Raw genomic sequence first — 19,134 nt, 5'->3', positions numbered from 1 at the left:
AATCTCCAATATTGGAGGAGGGGCCTGGTAGGAGGTGATTGGATCATGGGGGTGGAGTTTTCCTGAACGATTTAGAGCCATCCCTTTGGTGCTGTTCTTTTGATAGAGTTCTCATGTGATCTGGTTGTTTAAAGGTGTGTGTCACTTCTCCCATCTCTCTCTTTCTCCTTCTCTGGCTGTGTGAAGACTCTTTGTCTTCTGCCATGATTATAAGTTTCCTGAGCCTCCTGTCCCCAGGAGCTGAGTAAACTCCAGTATCATGCTTCCTGTACAGCCTGAAGAACCATGAGCCAATTAAATCTCTTTTCTTTATAAATTACCCTGTCTCAGGTATTTCTTTATAGCAAGATGAGAGTGGACTAATATAGAGAACTGGTATCAAGGAGTGGGGCATTGCTATAATGATATCTGAAAATGTAGAAGTGGCTTTGGAACTGGGTAATAGGCAGGAGATAGAAAGATGAGGAAAAATTTGGAACTTCCTAGAGACTTGTTAAATTGTTGTGACCAAAATGCTGCTAGTAATAAGGACAATTAAGTTCAAGCTGAAAAGGTCTGAGATGGAGATGAGAAACTTATTGGGTACTGGTGCAAAGATCACTTTTGTTATGCATTAGCGAAGAGGTTGGCTGCATTGTGGTCCTGCTCTAGGGATCTGTGTAGCTTGGAACTTGAAAGTGATGATTTAGAGTATCTGGAAATAAGAAATTTCTAAGCGGCAAAGCATTCAAGATGTGGCCGGCTGCTTCAACAACCTATTCTCATATGCATGGGCAAAAAAATGACCCCAAACTGGAATTTATATTTAAAAGGGAAGCACAGTATTAAAGTTGGGAAAATTTTCAGCCTGGTCATGTGGTAGAAAAGAAAACCCAACTTTCAGGGGAGAAAATTCCAACTGGCTACAAAGATTTCTATAGCTAAAAGGAAGACAAATGCTGATAGTCAAGGCAATGGGCAGAAGGCATCAAAGGCATTTCAGAGACCATTGCATCAGCCTCTCCCATCACAAGCCCAGATGCCTAAGAGGGAAGAATGGTTTCATTGGCCAGGCAAGGGTCCTGCTTCCCTGTGCAGCCTCAGGACACTGCTTTCTGCATCCCAGCCACTCCAGCTCCAGCCATTGTTCATAGAGGCCCTGGTACAGCCTGTGCTGCTGCTTTAGAGGTTACAAGCTGCTTTTTTTTTTTTTTTTTTGAGCCAAAGTCTTGGTCTATTGCCCAGGCTGGAGTGCAGTGGTGTGATCTCAGCTCACTACAACCTCTACCTCCTGGATTCAAGTGATTCTCCTGCCTCAGCCTACCGAGTAGCTGGGATTATAGGCACTCACCACCACACCCAGCTAATTTTTAAATATTTTTTAGTAGAAATGGGGTTTCACCATGTTGGGCAGGATGGTCTTGGACTCCTCCTGACCTCAAGTGATCCACCTGCCTCGACCTCCCAAAGTGCTGGGATTATAGATGTGAGCCACCACTGTGCCTGGCCACAAGCTGCTCTTATGATCCAGAAGGAATATGCAGTATAAAATAATTTGTATGATATTTATGGTATCTTTTATCATCATAGTCTATGAGCCTATTATGATTATTATGAAGTTCCCACACCATTAAATAATGGGGACAATGTCCATCAACTAGCTGCCTTTTGTTTCTCATTTGGACAGTAATTTATTTAGTCAAGTGGAGAAGATATTTACATTTACTTTATTATTCTTCATGGAAATAAAAATAAAAGTAGAACTTTTAACTTGACATCTAGAATCCTTATAAAAATGACTGGTACTGACTGAAGAAGTGAAGACATTCTATAGAATTCTAAGATAACCTGTAATCTTATATGTATATATGTATGTGTATATGTCAATATACAGGACTTTGTGTGTATATATCTATATCTATACCTGTAGGTCTAGATCTCTATAAAACCATCTTCTAGAATTCATTACAGAATCACTACAGACATTTATAAGCCAAAGTGGCAGAAATATTAAAATAAATCACTGTAATATTTTAACTCTGATCATTGTTTTGCTAGCATAGCTCTTTCATATGTCGATGCAGATTTCTGTAGCTAATATATATTAAGAAATAAAGTTCTATTTAAACCAACAGAATAAGTTGGGAATCAGTATATTAGCAAATGATTACTAGAGACATGTTTTTTCAACTTAATGATTACATCAGAAATACACTTATTGAGAATAAGCTGCATTCCTGATAATGAGAAGGCAAAGAAAGATTCTGCAGGATTTGGCTCCACTAGATCTCCTTTTGGCAATTTAAGGTCATTTACCATAGTGACTTGGAATTTCAAAAGGTATATGTGTTATTTTCAAGAAGTAAATAGAAGGTGCTTAGGTTGGTTTAATTTGCTTTAATTGAAAGTGCATAAGGACATTCAATATTTATGTATTCACCTTCTTTTAGTTTCCCTGTGCTTTGCACGGGGAAATGAAATGAACTTTGACATTGTATAGCCTTGATTTATAAAACAACTCTACTACTTATAATTTCATAGTAAATACTTAAACTTGCTGATCTTTAGTTTTTCCTTCTTTACATTGAAGAAAAATATAGGATTTTTTATAAGAATTATATTAAATTAAATAGCATGTGTAGGAACCCTAACACAATGGTTGGGTCATAATCACTCTCAATACGCATTAATTTTATTAATCATGCCTTACTCCTTAGGAACTATTCTTCATTTGTTACTCAAAGATGCTTCTGTATGGACAAAGACAGTAAGAACTGCAAACACTAAAGGAGAATTTTTATGGACTTGAGAAAGCTGTAATGAGAAACATGAGGCAGCCAAATGGAGACCTGAAATAAGTTAATTTACACTGCAAATCATATATTATTTATATTTGTCAGGAACAACCATAATTGATTTGAAAGTGGACATGTGATCTGTAGGTGTCCTTTCAAAGACATGTTGAGTGATTATTGTATAGGAGTGTGAGTGAGCCTTTTATCGACTCAGCCACTTTCTAATTCTGTAAATTATGGAAAACTGAAAGGAACACAAATGTTTCCTTTGTGTTGACAGGCAAGTGAATTGTGTCTGGAAGATTTATAATTGATTTCTACCCTGTAGAATAGGTATTTCAAATAGTATATGTTTTTACTGGTAGTGATCCATTTTGCATCTATTAGCAAATTTTTTTCAGAACTTGTGATTACCTGTATTTGCATCTGTGTTTAGATTTTCTTTTGGACTAATTTTAACATCCTGTGAGTTTCTTCATTAATGAGTTACAAAAATTGACACACATATTTATTGTATAGTTTTATGAGAATCATAATTTTATCCTTCTGAAAATTATCTTATAACAAACTTGAACTCAGGTCTTCTGTTTCTAATCCCAGAGTTTATAAACGGAAGTTCAAAGGAACTAGATAAACCTTGCCTCTGTCAACTGTAAATTCCAAAACAGATTACCCAAAACACATTGATCAAACCTACTGCAATAAGAAAAAATGCCACTTTACCAACAAAAAGTTTTTACACGCACATACAGGAAATCTGAAGAAAAAGAAGATTGTCTTTATTTGCAAGGTCATGATTGTGTAAGTAGACAGTACATAAAAATCTGTAGATAAAGAATTCACATTAAGAAGCTATTTTATCAAGGCCTCTGGATACAACAAGTAAATAGAATTAAAAAGATACCATTTATAATTGAACCAAAACAAAATATTTAGGAATAATATATAAAATACCTATATAGAAAACTGCAAAATGTTAGGGAGAGAAATAAAGAAGACCTAAATCAATGCATACATATTTGGAAGAGTCAATAGTTTACAATTCATCCTAAACTGATCAATAGGTGGAATGCAATCACTTGAGGTGCTTTCTGGAAACTGGTAAGCCAATTCCAAAATGTATTTGGATATGCAAGGGACCAAAAATAATCAAGAAAATCTCAAAGAATAACAACTAAGTTGGGGATGGATAGTTTCAGGTATTAAGAGTAATAATGCTGCAACGTTTTTGAAAGTGTGGTATTGGTATAAGGTAGACAAACAGAACAAAATCAGAAGCCTATAAAAAGAACACACATGTTTAGTTGTTTGATTTCTTACAAACGAGAGACTGCAGTAGAGTTTAGAAAGAGTGGCCTTTTCAGTTATTGGGCCTACATCGATTTGGTATTCTAAGTAGATAAGCATCTTGCTTCTCTGTTGTCAACTCCTGAAAAGACCACCACAAAACTTGTTGATTGAGCAAAGTTTACCAGATTCTGTTTGACAAAAGTCAGAGAAAACTGTACGAGGCTTTGCATTTGGGCCTAAGTGGTTAAAGTAAGATCCTTCAAGGCTAGGAACTGACTGAGATTAGGAAAAATCAGTTTTGTAGTAGTTTAGGATTGGTCATCACAAAGTCAGGCTTGAAGTAAGTCTAGATAAGGAAACTAATTTTTTGATACAGGAGCTGCTTGCCCTGGTGAGAAATCTATTATCTTGATAGTAGGGGTACTCACAGATAAAGGAAGCATTTTTTGAGAGAAATTGGTTTGCAAGAATTCCCTGGAGTAAAGAGTTCTGTCATGTCTCGTTTCTCTGTCTAGCTAATTAACTATGTGAATGCAGTTGTCCCTCCTCCACCCTCTACCTCACACTGTACGCAAAAGTCAATTCTAGGTGGAATGTAGATCTAAATCTACAACTAAATAAAGCTTCTAGAAGAAGAAATAGGAAGGCATTTTTATGGTCTTCAAGTTGACAAAGCTTTTGAAAATCAGACCCAAAAAGCTCCTTAACCATAAAAGAGGGAAAGGTGGTTAAATCAACCTACATTTGACTACGAATCTGTTCATTCAAAATAAACCATTAAGAGAGTCAAAGGGCAAAAAAAAAATGAGCATAAAGTTTGAAGGAGAACTTGACAAAGAGGGCATTCCAATGGTTATTAAAGCTGAGAAAATTATATTTTATAATCCAGCAATTATATTTCTCTAGGCATATACCCAAAAGAAGTACATACACATGTTCCCCAAAATATGTACATGATAATTTTCATTAATGGAAGAGCCTATAAATAAAATTGCTATATATCCATACAATGAAGAAAGAATAAGCATGAATAAGCATGAACAAACTATTGTGACAGGCAGCAACATGTAGTATTGCCAGGCAAAACATAATGCCAGGCAAAACGAAGCCAAACCCAAAAGATAATAGACTAGATGTTTCTCATTCCATAATGTTCAAATGTAGGCAAATTTAATCTAGGTTATTATAACTCTGAACAATGTTGACCTTTGGTAGTAACTGGAAGGGGACATCCCTACCTTCTGCAATGTTATAAATTTCCTACCTTGTGATCTGAGTGCTGATTATGCTTACAGGCTTAGTTTGTGAAAATTCAGCAAAGTGTTTTTTCTATACTTTCAATGGAGTTTACAAGAAACCTGTAAAGAAGGGCAGAGAAAGAAGAAGGCTATAAGGAAAGGCAAAAGAAGGAAAGAAGGATTAAAGGAAGAGTCACTTTCTAGGGATCTGCAATCTAATAGTCATCATCATGACATGGAAAACTATGTGGAAAAAGAAGAGACCAAACTGATTCCTGTTCACAGTAACCAAAACAAATTGAAGAGTGAGAATGGTAATCTGAAGTGTGCATAGCTTGTTCACCTCTTTTAATTCTTAGAATTCTCCACTAAAAATTGTTTCTTGGTGACAAGCTTAGTTCTTCATACCTCATTAAAGAAGCATTTACAGCTGAATGATTGCTATTTCTCTTCACGTGGAGCCAAATTTGGATTTTAATTGGCAGCCCAGACCCTGTTCTCTTTATTTCCTATGTGCAATTAGAAAGGGAGAGCATATGTTCTGAAGTCGAAGCTCAGGAATGGGATGTTTGGAGTTCCTGAAGTCATTCTTCACTCTGTGAAACCTAAATTCATCCCACTCTCTTCTGACTGCACATGTGCAGTGTAACATTTGCTGCAAGGTGACTCTAACATGAGCTTCAGCTGACATCCTTTCTGCTAGTTCCAGAAATACAAATTAGCCTGTGTTGGCAGAAGATTAGGAACTGCTCTTTAAGCAGTCTTTCATTCTGCAGTTTTATTTTCCATTCATCTTGCCAAGAGAGTATCTTTTTCCAGAAGTTTCTCCTCTGCTCTCCCCTGCCCTTTTCTTCCTTTTTTTTTTTTCAGTTCTTTTTTTCTCTGCAAGATCCAAATGTATCTTTACTGAAGTCTCTTGCTGTTTCTTATCCTCATATTTTTATACTGTCAATTGCTTTCATCTCTGCACTTCACTTATTTTAAAATTTTTGGCCAGTAGTAAAAACATGCATGAATTAAGAACCCGTGAAGTGGAAACATTACCTGTTTTGTTCAATAACATTATAACATTTCATTTATCATTTAGAATATTTATTTTTTTAATTTTTGAGACAGAGTCTCATTCTGTCACCCAGGATGGAGTGCAGTAGTGCAATCTCAGCTCACTGCAACCTCCACCTCCCAGGTTCAAGCGATTTTCCTGCCCCAGACTCCTGAGTAGCTGGAATTGCAGGTACCCACCAACACATCAGGCTAATTGTGTGTGTGTGTGTGTGTGTGTGTGTGTGTGTGTGTGTGTGTGTATTTTTAGTAGAGATGGGGTTTCACCAGGTTTTCCAGGCTGGTTTTGAACACCTGACCTCAAGTGATCCACCTGCTTTGGCCTCTCAAAGTGCTGGGATTACAGGCATGAGCCACCACCACCAGCCACATTTAGACATTTTGAATGCTTTGAGATGTAAGATATTAAAATAATTATAAATCATTAGCAAATATGGATTACTTATATCCTGCCTATAATGATAGTTTTATTTTCCCTTAAATCATGGAAGTATCAATAAGAGGATATAACTATCTTCCTACTCCTCTACCTTTTAAATTTAGCTCCTTTAAAAATATGCTGTTTTATAATATCTATCTAGGAAGCTAAGTGTAATTAACCCATTACCTAATGCGTTCATGTGTCTAAAGGCAGCTCTCTTTGACTTTAGTAGCAGTGGAATGGGGAGAAGCCAGGGCCAGTTGCATTACTGATTCTCTGTTCTCATTTCCTTCTGATTCTGCCATAGTAGTTCTTGATTTTTCTTGCTTACAATTTTTGAGCTTTGGATGTCTCTTCTATTTTTTTTTTTTTTTTTTTTTTTTTTTAGACAGAGTCTCACTCTGTTGCCCAGGCTGGAGTGCAGTGGCACAATCTGAGCTCACTCCAACCTTAGGCTCCCAGGTTCAACTGGTTTCTGGTTAATTTTTGTATTTTTTTTTTTCAATGGAGACTGGGTTTCACCATGTTAGCCAGGCTGGTCTCAAACTCCTGACCTCGAGTGATCTGCCCACCTCGGACTCCCAAAGTGCTAGGATTACAGGTGTGAGCCACCACACAGGGCTGGATGTCTCTTTATTATCAAAGGTCTTGCAGCTTACGCACAGGAAGGATGACTGCTCAATGCTGGGGTCTGTAGTTAACCTGCACTATTTGGATATCGCCAGGGAGGGAGGAAAGGACAGCAGTTTGGGCCCAGTGGAAGCTCTGCCTAGGGACCTAAAATCCAGGCATTAGTTAAGACTTTTTGTGGCATTAGCTCACACCCTCCCAGTTTAAACTTTTAAAAACATTATTCTTTTTGTCATTATTTTCTATGAGGTTGAAATATCCAGGCTTCAACACTAAGGAATTAATGTTTGCTCTTTTCTTGATAAGATATTTAACTGAATTCCTATTCTTGAACAAACAATATGTATCTTTATGAAGTTATGGACAAGTTCAATAACAGCCCTCCCCAAATCTTGATTTTATTTCCACTCTGTTAGAATTGATTAAGGTTTCTATAGAGAAAGAGTAACCAAAACACTAACATTTTACAACTTTTATTTTCCTTTTCATGTTTTATTTGTAGTACCATTTGAGCCTAATTCAGTTATAAAGCCAATGAAAGAGGGATGGATTTGGACATGCCTGGCTAGAATTAGAGGTTCTAGACTTAGTGTCTATTATATTTTAAACATTAATGAGTTATTATTGTTTTTTAATCTGGACAAATCAGTGGCCTAGAAATTCAAGGAATTGTTATAATTGAAATTTCAATTCTCTCAATTCTTTGTTTCTTTATCTGTTAAGGGTTAGGGGAAGATTATGACGCTAAATATAACAATGTCATTTGGGTTTCATTTCGTGAGTTGTAGGGGGAAAGGTGTGTACAGTCCTTTTTTTTTTTTTTTTTTTTTTGGTCTAGTTCTATCCTTGGAAGAAAGAGAAGGAGAAAGAGGAAAAGGAGGAGGGGGGGGAGGAGGAGGAGGAGGGGGAGGAGGAAGGAGGAGCAGCAGCAGCAGCTCCATCATATTTGTTCCACCATAGTGAAATGTTACAATAGTGTAGTATCTAACTCCTCTCAGTGTTGCTTTTAGAAAACACTGATGCAAATAAACATGAGTCTTTTCTTCAAACTACAAAAAAGATTTAAACTTTAAGTTAAATGAAATACTTGTCAAATAGGTTAATGAGCAATTTTCCATATGGACAGAGGTGGGCTCTGATTAGAGAAGGAAGCAGATGAAAAGGCTCACCTGGATTCAGAGTGAATCATTTTATGTTCATGTATTAGGTTGGTGCAAACGGAATTGCGAGTTTTGCCATTACTTTTAATATGGCAAAACCTGCAATTATGTTTGTACCAACCTAATATATTATCTATCTCTTCATTTTCCAGTTTCTCTAACTTTCATCCTCCAAAGGGATACAAAAATGATCACTTAATGGGAGTCTAGAAAAATGCATAATTATAATTTCAATTAAGTGTTACATAAAATGTGCTAAAGTTTTCGATGTGTGAAGCTTGAGAGTTAGAGTTTTATTATTAATTTTTACAATAAGATTTTATGGCTAGTACTTTACCATCAACTGAACATATTTCCACATAGTATATCATTTGAGTCTCAGAACGATCTGGAGGGGTGGGTAAATAACAGGCATGATGATTTATATTCTAAAAATAGAATCTTGAGCATTCAAGATGTGACTTTTCCATCTCCATGGTCACATATCATTAAATTAGTGGGCTACGTGTTAGCATTTTAGCATTTTTTCAGTGGATTATTAACTTTGGAGATATTAAGAACACTTTTTAAAATTCCATTTATTTTTTAAAATTATCCACCCCCAACCTCCAACTAAAAAAGGAATTCTCTTTGACCAGTTGGTAATTGAATTCATTACCTGGAACTAACCAGAGAAGAAACAAAACTAAACCAAACCAACTGAAAGAAAAAAAAATAGAAAATTGTAACCCTCTTTAACTGAATTGATTTAAGATATAACAAGGGAAATGAAAAAATTGGACTATCCTGACGGATAACTTTGTTTGCCAAACTGCAGGCAGATCAGTATCTAAGAGGCTTACTCTTAAACTCCTGGAAAATAAGAGAATGCTTTCAAATGAAAATTTTTTAAAATGACTTTTTAAAGTAGGGCACTACAGATCAGTGAGATGGTACAAATACACAAGTTAATAAAGAGAGTATAATTGATTGGACTCTAGGCACACTTACCAACAAATCTAAAAGAATTCTATATGTGTTGACAATAATTGTTATGGTCAGCGGTGCAAAAATATTATCTGCCCTCCATAGTTTCAAATGTTCTCTTCCAGTTTATGGCTGTCAAAATTCACTGAAGTCCATGGGGCTGCAGTATAAACAGAGATATATAAACATGTATGCATTAAATGTCTTCACCAGCGACAAAAATGTTAAATCGATTTTATGAGAAGTTGGTTTTCCAGCCACTGAGTGGCTGTAAATGTTAAGTGTTTTTACAGGTTGTTGCTTTCCCAGCTGCTGAGCTGTTTTAAATGTTATCTCTCACACGCACACACACATACACATATCCTTGCTGTGCCAGCTGTTAAGCCTCTCTGCACATTTTTATAAAGTTTTTTCCCCCATTTTTTTACTTGCTAAATCTATTTATATTTTACTCACATAAGCAAGTGCAAAATTGTCTTGGCATCCTCCAACTTTTATTTTTATTGAATTTTTTTTAACTACAAATAAAAATTCCATCCCTGTTTCAGTGCTTTCCAGAGAGTAGGGGCTGTAGTTATAATGAATCCAAGATGAGCATTAGGAGTTCATCTCAAAATTTAGATACCACAAAAGCACTCTTCTTGTGGTATGCTCAGTGGAAACACTGTTTTTGCGGTTTTTCCATTGGAAATATTGTACTTGTGGTATTTTCAATGGAAAAACTATTACTGTGGCATTACTGAGTGCTGTAGGAAATGCTGGCTGGAGTCTTCTAACAAATGGCCCACAGAAGAGGGAAGCAAGAGAATTAAAGTAGCAACCAATGGAAGGAAGGAGTGATGATGATGATGACAATATTTTATTTAAGAATTCAAAATTCATCCCTGTTACATTATCTGTGAGTAAAGGGAGGGATTCACTTCTAGTAAGAAAAAGTTTTGTAAAACCCTTAAGATAAAATGTGAGTGAGAAACTAGACTTACAGTAGAATAAAAATAATAAAAACAAGACAAGTGAGGTAATAAGCCATTTTTGGAGGGGGAAAGGGGGACGTGCCTTATGACTTTCTCTTAGTGTCTGTTCACAGACTCTAGAAAAGAATTGCTTAAGGAAAAAAGGCACCAAGTAAAAGTTCGAAGAAACAGACACAAGAATTTTCTGAAGGATTTTCCCAATCAAGTTGGAGGCTGGATTGTACTGAAGTAAACCAGCTTAAAATAATTATCTAGCTCCCTAGGCTGTCCTGAGTCTGGCTGGGGCTTGGTGCTTTTCTTTATTACCCAGCATTCCTCAGCAGGATTCTCTGCTTCTGTTGGGCGGAATTTTCACATTTTCCCACTGATGCCTGGCTTTTTTTTCCTTGACTTTCTGCTCATGACCATCCTCCCTGCTGGGATACCTATCACTTATCTAAATACCTCGCAGGCTTCCTTGAAGGTTAAAGTCCAATTCATCAAAAGAAGTCTTTCATGGCTCATCCTTCAGCCTTCATAGATCAACTATTTTAAAAAACTGTCAAATAGAGGTACTTCTCTACACTTCAGCATTTAGTGGTGTCTTTGTGGTCTGTGCCCTACTAGCAATATTGAAATCAGACACTATGATTTTTATTTCTTTAAAATTTATATCACCGAGCACAGATCTGAAGACTGATAGATGCTTATTAACTAGTAATTGCTTACCTGAGGTAAAGCAAATATGATATCTTGATTTCTCTGAATCCTCATTGACTATTTTAGTTATAATAGTACTAGCTATTATAAGAGATAAACCCCCAAATTGCAGAGCCTAAAACAATAATTACTTTTTCTTATTCATATTGTATTCCTGTGTGGACATTTCTGGTAGAGTGGCTCTTCTCCAAGTAGTGACTCAGGGATCCAGGATCCTTCCATTGTGTGGCTTTACCCCATGGCTTCCAAGATTGCACAGAAGGTGGTCTCTATCCTGGTCATCTGGAAAGGGAAAAAGAAATTAAAGGAAAGAACTGTGTATTTAATGTATATGTAGAATTGAACTGAAAGTGATATCTGTGACTCCTGCCCATATTTTATTGTTCAAAACTCCGTTATATAATGTCTTGTGTTGACTTTTATTCCCCTAGGCTTATACATTGAAATCCTAACTCCCAGTACTTTAAAATGTGACCATATAGTACTTGCAGATAGGGCCTGTAAAGAGGTAATTAGCTAAAATAGAAGTTATTAGTATGGAATCTCATTCAATATAACTGGTCTCCTGAGAAGAAGAAGAAGAAATTTGGACACAGATGGGTACAGAGGAAAGACCATGTGAAGACATATGTAGAAGTCAGCCATCTACAAGCCAAGAAGAGAGACCCCAAGAAATCAACCAGCTCTTCTACTACCTTGGTCTCAGAAATCTAGTCTCCAAAATTGTGAGAAAATAAATTTCTCCAGCATAACATAGTATTAGTCTGTGATACTTCATTATAGCAGCCTCAGTGAATTAATACACATGGCAACACTTACCTGAAAGGGAATCTGGGACATGTAGTCTTTCTGTGTGTCGAGGAATAAAAGGAAACCGGTTTTGCTGAACATACAACAATTTCTGCCACAGTACCAGAACTGGGTAGGGCATTAAGGACCATCTACTCCAATACTGTCTTTTCTTTTTAGAGATCAAGATAAAGTCTGATAAATGAATTGACTTGTTCAAGAATCCTCTGGATAAGTCACCTAACTAGTGACTGTATTATTTATCTAATTAATTGGATCAAAAATTTGCTAATGATTATTGTCCACCAATGTTCCACCTATCCCCCATTCCCTTTAATGAGTTTCACCCTATATAGATTATATAATTGTGAGGCCTAATGCAAAAAAAAATGAGGGTGAAAATTATTAAGAATTCCCAAATTATTAAGAATTCCAAAAAAAGTGACAGTAGATCATTAGACCATGCACAGGACCTTTCTGACTGTGGGTCTATGTGAATGCACAGGTTGCATGCCCATGAAGCTGGCCCTGGTGCCACATATACCACCAACACTACCACTACCATGGGTCTTGATGGCTTGAAATTGACATTAGAAGGTTGGGGAAAAATTTGAAGAACTAATCCACCCCCAGCCCATGTTGGGTAGACTATCAATAAGAGGTTGATGATGCTCAGTCTAAAGCATTGGTGTGTAAACATCTGCCTTCTGTCACCAAACCTCTTATGTTAGAATCACATGGGGGAATATTTTATTTTTTTATCATATAGAGATTCTAATGAAATTTGTTGGGACACAGGTAAGATTTTCTTTTCAAGTGCCCCCAGCTGATTCTCTTGCCCAGGCCACATTTGGACAGTACAGGTTATAACAATTTGAAATCTTATGAGTCTGTTGACTTTAACCTACCTAACACCCCCAGATTTGTCATTCCTTATTTCCCTTACTCAGAGAAGAATTTTATTTGTAGATGATGTTTCTTTGGATAAGATTTGGCAATGTTAATACAGTCAAGATTTCCTCCCAAAAGTTCTAGTCTTCAAAATTAATTTTCTGGTATCCACCTCAAATGTCCCTAACTCCTTTCCATGGTTATCTCTGGTAACCTTATAAAAGATATAGTGTGTTCTAGTTCTGTCTGTATTTTGCATCATCAAAATTATTCTCAGGAAAAGGCCTAGTAAATGTGTTTATATTAAAACATTAAAGACAGATATGAACTGATATAGCAATCCTTGTCAGAATCTTTTCCTTCCAAGGGACAAATGGATTTAAGCCAAAATAACAAATCTTTTATTGCAGGATTTCAGGCACTGATGAAATTTTAATGGGTCAAATATATATGCTGTGAAGTTTTAATTTTATTCACTCATTGACTTATTTGTATTTTTTTAATTTTTTATTTTTTTCAAATTTATTATACTTTAAGTTCTGGGATACATGTGTAGATAATGCAGGTTTGAAAATGTATTTAATTTTAAAAGAGAGATTTCATTATTAAGTAATCCCCACATTGAAGGAAATCTTATTTTAAAAAGGTACATATACATAATAAAAGAAAATAAGGAAGTACTGTTTATCTACATTTGTATTTATTCTATTTTTTATAACTATCTGTGTATCTCTTATCTATTTTCTTATCTATCTCTAGGGAAACCCAGGAGAAGAAGTAATGCATTCTGTCTGAAACCAACAGAAAAGATGTAGACAGTAGGCGTGCAGTTTGAACTGAATTCTAAGACAGCATGGTATAAATTTTAGTGTCAAACATGAGTGTCTGCCATTTGTTTAATAAAATCAGTTTGGGGAAATTACTTTGCTCAGGGTAAACACTCTGGAGTCGGACTGCTGGGGTTTGAATCCGGCTTCATGACTAACTGTATAGCCTGGGGTGATTTATGTAACATCCCTGTTCCTTATTTCTTCATTTATAAAATGAGAATAAAAATAAATAGATCTGGCCACATTGGTTTTATGAGAGGATTAAAGAATTAACTCATGCAAAACATTGAGAACGGGGCTTCTATTCCTATTACAAACTTCACTATAACCCAGTTTATTCTCTCTAAGATGAGAAGGATAATATATGCCTTTAAGACTGATCTGAGTATCAAATTGAAGAATGTATGCAAAACATCTAGCCAGTGTAGTCTAAATTCTAATGTGGGCTCAGAAAACATTGTTTACTCAGTGATTCACCCAAGAGACATTAATGTAAGTTACATCTGTACAGATTACCTTTTCCTTTTACATAGATTACCTTTTTTGTTGATTAATTTAACTTTATACAGATCAGTATTTGAGTGCTGGAATAAAGTGAGCATAGACAGCATATTTAGTGTTTTTATGCCTATAATTGGTTATTTTGCTTTTCATTCAAATATATCTTTATGATTACACCAAACAACTCAAATTAGGCTATCTGAATCAGTACACCATGAATAGAGCTATAAAAGTATTTATTCTCTAATTAACAACCTTTGAAATCTTCAACTGAATGATATGAAGACAGAAAAAATAATTTCTCATGCAAGCTATTTTATGTTTTCATATCAATTTTGGGAATTTTTTTTCTTAATTCTGTAAAAAACATGATGTTGGCATTTGTATAGAAATTGCATTGAATCTGCGGATTGGTTTGGGCAGTATGATCATTTTAATTTAATGAATATAAATTAGTACAGCTTCTATGGAAAACAGTGTGGAGATTTCTCAAAGAACCAAAAATGTGACTACTGTTATATACTGCAATCCCACTACCGGGTATCTACCCAAAGGAAAAGAAGTCATTATATCAAAAAGATACCTGCACTTGTATGTTTATCGAAGCACTATTCACAATAACAAAGGTATGGAATCAGCCTAAATCCATCAACAGAAGACAGGTAACTGTATCAGTCAGAATTATCTTAAGGGACAGAACTAATAGAATAGATGCATATATGAAAGGGAGTTTATTAGGAGAATTGACTCACACAATCACAACGTGAAGTCTCACAATAGGCCATCTGCAAGCTGAGGAGCCAGGAAGCCAGTGCAAGTCCCACAACCTCATCAGTAGGAAAGCCAATAGTGCAGCCTTCAGTCTATGGGCGGAAGACCTGATAGTCCCTGGCAAATCATTGGTGTAAGTCCGAGAGTCCAAAAGCTGAAGAACTTGGGAGTCTTCATTTGAGGGCAGGAAGCACCTAGCATGAAAGAAAGGTGGAGGCCAGAAGACTGAGCCAGTCTAGTACTTCCAGGTTCCTCTCCCTGCTTGTATCCTAGCCACACTAGCATCTGATTAGATGGTACCCACCCAGATTGAGGATAAATCTGCCTTTCCAAGTCCACTGACACAAATGATAATCTCCTGTGGCAACACCCTCACAGACACACCCAGGAAAAATAATTAGCATCCTTCAATCAAATTGACACTCAAGATTAACCACCACCATAGAATAAAACTGATGATAAAGAAAATGTGGGGCTGGGCATGAGGGTTCACACCTGTAATCCTAGCAGTTTAGGAGGCCAAGGTGGGAGGATCAATTGAGCTCGAAAGTTCAAGACCAAGCTGGGTAACACAGTGAGATGTCATCTCAGAAAGAGAGAAAAGAAAAAAAGAAAGAAAGAAAGAAAGAGGGAGAGAGAGAGAGAGAAAAGAAAGAGAGAGAAAGAAAGAAAGGAAAGAAAGGAAGGAAGGAAGGAAGGAGAGGTTAAAAAAAAATAAAGAAAATATGGTACATATACACAATGGCTATTTAGCCATACAAAGAATGAAATCATGTCTTTTGCAGTACCATGGATAGAACTGCAAACCATTATCTTAAGTGAAATAAGTCAGACATGTATTGCATGTTCTCACTTGTAAGTGGAAGCTAAATAATAGGTACACATGGACATGGAGCGTGGAATAATAGATATTGGAGACTTGGAAGGGTGGGAGCATGAAAGGGGGTGATGGATGAGGAATTATTTAATGTATACAATGTATATTCTTCAGGTGGTGGTTACACTAAAAGCCCAGTCTTCACCACTATGGAATCTATACATGTAACAGAACTGCTCTTGTACCCCTTAAATTTATACAAAATTAATATATGGTTTGGATATGTCCCCACCCAAATCTCATCTTATAGCTCCCACAATTCCCATGTGTTGTGGGAGGGACTCAGGGGGAGGTAATTGAATCATGGGGGAGGGCCCTTTCCTTGCTAGTCTAATGATAGTGAATAAGTCTCACGAGATCTGATGGTTTTATAAAAGGGAGTTTTCCTGCACAAGTTCTCTTTTCTTGTCTGCCACGTGAGACATGACTTTTACCTTCCACCATGATTGTGAGGCCTCCTCATCCATGTGGAACTGTGACTCCATTGAACTTGATTTTATACTTTTTCTTTTGTAAATTGTACAGTCATACACACACACACACACACACTCTCTCTCTCTCTCTATCTCTATCTCTCTCTCTCAGAGTGAAGATGGTCAAGCAATCAAGTGATTCTATAGCTGTCTTTAGTATGCCTTTTTCAGAATTATTTTTAGTCAGTACTTATGTTTCACATCGTTAAAATATATATACTTGTGTTTTACTTGGCTTGAAGAAATACATAAAACAAAAGTAAAAATACAACCCAAAAAGTAGACAAAGAAAAAATTAAAGTGGCACAATAAGAAAAAGTACAGGTTTCCATCTATGCATGAAATTTATACTGTAGGTCAAATTACACTACAGATAAAGGTGGACCACAAAAAATGGTTCTGAAATTTCTAGCAGACAGACCAAAAAGGAAAAAAGATCAGATTCATAGGGGCCATCAGATAAAAGCAAGCATGTCAAAAGACAGTTTTATTACAGCTCAATCTTTTAACCATCCAAACACTTTCTGAACTCATAGACACTTTACCTAAGCCTCTTTTCTGCATGCATCTGTCTTTAACTTGTGTTTAGGCATCTTGATCCACTGCAAAACCATGTGAATCGTAAAGACAGAGGCCTTAGCATATTAATTTTTTATAACACTGTGCTTCACACAAGACAGGATTTCCATTACATGTTTGCACAATAAATTAATTAATGACATTTTAAGATGTATGTCAAAAGAAAGAAACCTGTTCGAGTGAACCTCACACTCTCAAAGCACACTGGCTGGGAAGACAGGCTGACGAATTGTATTGAGAAAAATGAAGGTTATAAGGTGGATCTCTCTGTGTATATAGGAATAATTATTATGGCAATTTATTATCATTTTTACAAACGGGAAACAGAATGGAGTGGTTGAAGAAGATAGCTTGAAAAGAAGGGAGAAACTATTGAATACAGACTCTTCATTACAAATTTTTATCAAAATCTGAATCTCAGTAGAATAACAATCTGAAGTCACTGGGCAAATGGTCTTCATTCACTTTAAAATTAATAATCATATTGTTTTTAAGTTACAAGTTTCCCATCAATTTAAGTGTCTTTAACTGTATTCCAACAATTTATACTGCTCACTAACACATGTTATTGTATCCAAAGTCTAGAAGCATCTAGTCAAATTACTGTATTTGTTATATGGTAATCAGTATTATTTTGGCCTTTAATGCCAGAATTCCATGTAACAGTTATCTAAGTGGGGGTTACTTTGGGTATTTCATGCAATTTCCTTTTTATTCGTATATTTATTTGGCAAGCACTTACTATCTGCTCACAATGTGCCAGCACTGTGGGTGAGAAAGAAGCATGGTACCACTAATCAAGGAACTTACAGTCAAGAAGGAGAAATAACTACAGCAGAGGAGTGCATATTTGTGTACACCAAGGAATGGTGCAGAGTCCTCCAGGAGCTGAAGGTCATAAGAGAAAAAGAGCTAACTTCTTGGTTTGATCTAAGAAGAAACAGCAGAGGAGGTGGCATTAGATCTAGTCTTAAATAATACGAAAACTTTGGATTCCTATTTAAGGGCACATGTGGAAGTAGGGGGATGCAAAATTGTTAGATGGAATTTAGGATGAAGTATCTTAACCTCAAACAAAGGAGCAGTGGAAACAGTTGTGTAAGGGGAAGGGAAGGGAAGAGAAGAGGGTGTTAACATCTTGATGAAAGGGATAGCAAAATCAGAGTGACACTTGACGTGAATTATCGATGGAGGTGTACAGGAAAGAATGTACTGCATTTGTGTCTTTCAATACATCCAGAAGAACAATGCCAACCAGAGTTGAAGCGCATTTTCCAGTATAGGCAAATGTTTAGAGACAGAAAGTAGAGTAGGGTTAGCCAGAAGCTGGGGCCAGGGGAAATAGGGAGTAACTGCTGATGGAAATGGTTTTTTTAAATTTCTTGTAGTGATTAAAAATGTTCTGGAATTAGGTTGTGATAACGGTTGCATGATTTTGCAAATGTTTAAAAAGTCATATATTCTCCACTTTAAAAATAGTTGCCAGCCGGGTGCGATGGCTCATGCCTATCATCCCAGCACTTCGTGAGGCTGAGGCGGGCAGATCACCTGAGGTCGGGAGTTTGAGACTAATATGGAGAAACCCTGTCTCTACTAAAAATACAAAAATTAGCTGGGCTTGGTGGTGCCTGCCTGTAATCCCAGCTACTAGGGAGGCTGAGGCAGGAGAATTGCTTAAATCCGGGAGGCGGAGGTTGAGGTGAGCCAAGATCGTGCTATTGCACTCCCCGCTGGGCAACAAGAACAAAACTCTGTCTCAAAAAAAAAAAAAAAAAAAGTTCCCGCTTAACCTTTTCATAGTGTTTAGACATGGCTTATTAGTTGTCCTTATTTATGCTCTGTTTTGATTTAGTATTGGCTCATATACTATGCTTTATGTCCTCAGATTAGCAATCCTCTTTTGCATCACAGCTCTCATGGTGGCCTTGCTCCAGGATACCACTTCAGGTCTTGTTGCTATTATCCCTACTGTGGATAACAAGAGCGCCATCCTATCAGATAGGATACTGCCCATCTGAAGCTATTCTCCACCTGGCTCCAAGCCTGAGGGGGGCAGGGGAATTAGGCAGATACATTCAATCAGAGTCATGAAAATCAATTAGACAGCGTTTTAGAGGAGTTGTAAATTGCTAAGGCTTAATTTAGGATGGGGTAGGACTGAGATTAGAAAAGAAGAAAGGAAAGAGATCTTGTGCGAGAACAGGCAGGG

General features: G+C 36.5%; 1 long non-coding RNA gene across 1 annotated transcript; it reads right to left on the bottom strand.

Annotated features, from left to right (window-relative positions):
• Positions 1 to 9,310: 9,310 nt before the first annotated feature.
• LOC116525848 lies at positions 9,311 to 15,377 on the bottom strand. Its single transcript, XR_004257851.1, has 3 exons — positions 14,978 to 15,377; positions 11,346 to 11,496; positions 9,311 to 9,701 (listed from the first exon to the last, which is right to left on the bottom strand). It is a non-coding gene; the product is annotated as an uncharacterized LOC116525848 (long non-coding RNA).
• Positions 15,378 to 19,134: the final 3,757 nt, after the last annotated feature.

Source organism: Sapajus apella, unplaced genomic scaffold (genome assembly GCF_009761245.1).
Source record: "Sapajus apella isolate SASKATOON/1434 unplaced genomic scaffold, GSC_monkey_1.0 scaffold48, whole genome shotgun sequence".
Taxonomy (NCBI): Eukaryota; Metazoa; Chordata; class Mammalia; order Primates; family Cebidae; genus Sapajus; species Sapajus apella.
The sequence above is the reverse complement of the archived record's forward strand: the minus strand, read 5'-3'. Positions and strand labels throughout refer to the sequence as shown.